Genomic DNA, 4,232 nt, shown 5'->3' with positions numbered 1-4,232 from the left:
TAATACATAGCAATACTAGATTTCAGCATACCAGTATAACTTCTAGACATATGGCGACAAAACATTACCACAAAGAGAGGGAAATTTATTCCGACAACATCAATAAAGTTAAAACGTATAAAATTATTGATTCATTACAGGCTGGTATTTTATTGTTTACTCCGAGAAAATTGATGAAGTGTTTATCCTTCATTAGTTCAATATTAACTATTAGAATTGATCAAACTATTAAACAATGGTAAAGTAGTAGCACTCAACAGATTAAGACAATCGCCAACGTATATGAACATCTGTGCCTGTCTATATATGAAGCACACTCATCCATCATTTTTCAACAATTTGGCTCCAAATTTTGACAGGCATACCGGAAAGATAAGACTTCGAGATATTTGAGGAGAAGACGTCGTTAACTGCATCATGAAGACAACTATCATTTTGGTTTTAGCTGTGATGGTAGCCGTTGCCATGGCAGGTGTAAGTTACGTATTCACTAATTAAATTGTCTTTGGTCTTTCTTCTTATTTTTAAAGTCTCTGTGCCGGAGTAATGTTTAAAATCTTCAATGGGACCAGGACCAAGGACCCATCAAACGCTGGGTCAGGAGGTTGTCCAATTGATTCTGCAATTGAGAGAGAGAGAGAGAGAGAGAGAGAGAGAGAGAGAGAGAGAGAGAGAGAGAGAGAGAGAGAGAGAGAGAGACAGACAGACAGACAGACAGACAGACAGACAGACAGACAGACAGACAGACAGACAGACAGACAGCGTTACAGAGATTGTCTCGAAACTTGTGAATGCAATGAATGACAAATGTTTGCCTTGATTTGGTCAGTACACACAGCCCACAATTCTAAGATATATACCAAATTATTGCAACGAGTAAGCTGAATAATCCGCACAAATGTGAAATTCAAGAATTCTCTCAACAAAGCTACCGATAGTAATATATGTGTTGATTTATTTTGCAGCCGTGTGCTGATCGCACCATAAGGTATCCTAACCAGGCCTGTGACCTAGCAGAGGCAACGTATTGCTGTGTTGACTATAATGGCAATCCTTCTAATGCCAGATGTGTCTGTAAGTACAAACCTTATAAACATGTACATCTGGTGTATCAATTATATTTCAGTGGATTCATCCTTAATTGATTACGAACATAATCTTCTAGATTCTATTTAATAATCTCTACGAAATCCGATATTTGATGGGTTTAACGATTCAACTGGATAATTCAATACACATCTTCCCAGTCGTGGAACAGATAGTGGTCGCTGATTTTCATAGAAAAAATGTTTCAATCCATCCTAGTTCCTGTCAAAAACTTGGTTTACATTCTCAGCTATAGTAAATACATACCTATATGTCATAAACTTCCATGTTTAGTTTGACCTAAAAATGTACTTTATAACCAGATACATACTACCTAACTAGAGTGAGTATAGAATTTCAATTAGGCCGCAGTGTCTTTTACTACCAAACCAGAGAGACTATGTAAAATAATCTACTTGAATTCATCACATATTTTATGCCGCTTAATCATATAAATTTACAAATATTTAACCTGCATGATGGAAGCGGGGTACCAAGTTCGTATAAAATTACTCCGTATTGTGTAATATATGAGGGAAAATTAAATAGAATTTCAGCTTTTCAAAGGAGACCACAGCCAGAAGTGGCACATCACAGCAAAGTTTAATTGTTGGTCCCAAAATCTCATATTTGGTTCATTTATCCATTTAATTTATATATGTTGTGATGACTTCCATGCATAAATATAATTGGTGAATATATCCCTTAGTTTAATTGTTGGTCCCAGAATGTCATATTTGGTTCATTTATCCATTTAATTTATATATGTTGTGATGACTTCCATGCATAAATATAATTGGTGAATATATCCCTTAGTTTAATTGTTGGTCCCAGAATGTCATATTTGGTTCATTTATCCATTTAATTTATATATGTTGTGATGACTTCCATGCATAAATATAATTGGTGAATATATCCCTTAGTTTAATTGTAAAATACTAAGTTCTGCTTCCACATATTTTCACAAGTTGTACTTAGTTTTACTTCAGGGTTGAGCAAACAGGAGTAAGATTTGGATACTGTATGCTATTAAATATAAAACCAACTATCAAATTATTATATTTATCCTGAAAAATATGGCAATTTATTGTATCTTACATTAACATTAAAACCCAATATTCATGGGGTATTTAATTTCTACATTATCGTCAGGGTTGGAAATAAACCAAAAATGTCAGGCCTCTTTTTAAAAAGTTCTATTTTTCATATTCTTTTGTACACTTCTGTATGTCACTTTGAAGTAACATTTACAACTAGAAGACAAGTAAATCTTCTAATTAGAGGGATTGGACCATTTACAGTTTAGTTTTAACGTAATCTTTAATGACAGAAATTACCAAAAATATAGGCCCGTTGCAGTTAATATGCCTTTAAAAGTATATTATACAATTATTCTCACCTTTTGATTTTGATCCAGGGTTTGCAATCAACATGTTTCTGTTTTTCTTTTTAGACCATTCTGACTCTACATTAAAACCAACTAATATATATATATATATATATATATATATATATATATATATATATATATATATATATATATATATATATATATATAAATAATAAATAAGTTTTTGTGCTTTGTCATATTTCTTTCACCAAGGTCTTATTTCATTATATTTGTTAAGTTGTCACATAATGAGTAGAAAAACCACTGACTTCCTTATTTCTCGAACAATTCTTTAACAGGTTTGTTATAGAATTCTTTACCTTGATTGAAGGTTTAGTTTTGATCATGTGATTAGACCTATGTGATAGTAACAGTGGCATGTATGGGCAGGCTTGTCTTGCTTGCCAGACGTCAGCCTAATTGTGAGGATCATGCTAAAATGCATCCGGGGTCTTATGTCCGCTGCTTGGGCTTAGGAAGATGTACAGTCACAAGTCTTTCAAAGGAGACTAGAATTGCAACGATTAATGTATAACAGTCCGTTTCAAGTTACCGTTCACTGATTCTGTTTGATACAACAATGCAGAAAAAATAAGAAACTATATTTTAGATAGCAAGATTACAATTTCTCTGTCTTTTATATTAATAATAATATTCTTTATTGCCAATCGATAGAATCGAGAGGAATGTGCCTTTAACATACTGCAACTAGATGCAGACGTGCTGGCGCCAATGTTTTGACATCTGTGTTTGATGTCTGCATGGGGGCTCATTAGTATATTTCATTTAGACAAAATGTTGCAGGAAACTATTCATTCAATCTTACTATCTTGAGGTGTAGCATGTGTAGTTTTTTATTGGTTTCTGTGCGGTTGTATCAAACAGAGCAGATGAACAGTACCTTGAAACGAGCTGTATATATTCTGCTATGTTGATTAATTCAACTATTTTTGTTTTTGTTGTGTTACAGCTACAAATAATGGGAACAAATGTCAGCGAATCGCCTGAAGATGATCAAATTCTGGAAAATACCTTATCAACATTCGCTATCATTAACCTTAGCTATTGCGATGTTGCTTACTAGAAAATGCTAGTTTTAAAATGTACTTGTATTCACAGAACTTCGATTGTGTTTCAAGTTGAACTTATTGTAGACGATGAAATAAATAGACTTAATGTGTAATGCTCCAACTAATGTTGTGACCTGGCTCTTATATAACATGTGATGTGATGTGGTGTGGTGTGGTGTGGTGTGGTGTGATGTGATGTGACGTGACGTGACGTGATGTGATGTGATGTGATGTGATGTGATGTGGTGTGGTGTGGCGTGATGTGATGTGGTGTGATGCAATGCAATGAAATGAAATGTGGTGTGGTGTGGTGTGGTGAGCTTTGAGTTGACGTTATGTGCTAGGCTGTGCTGTGCTGTGCCGTGCTCTGATGTGATGTGATGTGGTGTGGTGTGGTGTGGTGTTATGAGATAAGATATGTTTTGATGCGATGTGGTGCAATGTGATGTGATTCGTATAGCTGTGTTGAACAGACACAGAACAGTGGTTCAAGTCAATGAATTTAGCCAATAAGAAACCAAGATGCGATGAGCATAAAACAAGTAACACGCGGACTACACAATCCAGTCACTCTAACCATATGTCATAGTAGCCTGTCAACTTCGCTGATCTTCATCTATACCTCTCGGTGCATTTAGCTTGTTAGCCAATCAGAATACCCTTATGTTTATATTTACATAAAATCT

The 4,232-nt window shown here is 34.6% G+C and overlaps 1 long non-coding RNA gene across 1 annotated transcript; it reads left to right on the top strand.

Annotated features, from left to right (window-relative positions):
- The first annotated feature begins 330 nt into the window (after nt 1-330).
- Nucleotides 331-3,660, top strand: LOC144452916 (uncharacterized). The gene is made up of 3 exons (XR_013482378.1): nt 331-474; nt 966-1,074; nt 3,447-3,660. It is a non-coding gene; the product is annotated as an uncharacterized LOC144452916 (long non-coding RNA).
- Nucleotides 3,661-4,232: the final 572 nt, after the last annotated feature.

The sequence above is a fragment of the Glandiceps talaboti genome, chromosome 23, assembly GCF_964340395.1.
Source record: "Glandiceps talaboti chromosome 23, keGlaTala1.1, whole genome shotgun sequence".
Taxonomy (NCBI): Eukaryota; Metazoa; Hemichordata; class Enteropneusta; family Spengelidae; genus Glandiceps; species Glandiceps talaboti.
Note: the sequence above shows the minus strand (reverse complement) of the source record. Positions and strands in the feature narration are given on the sequence as shown.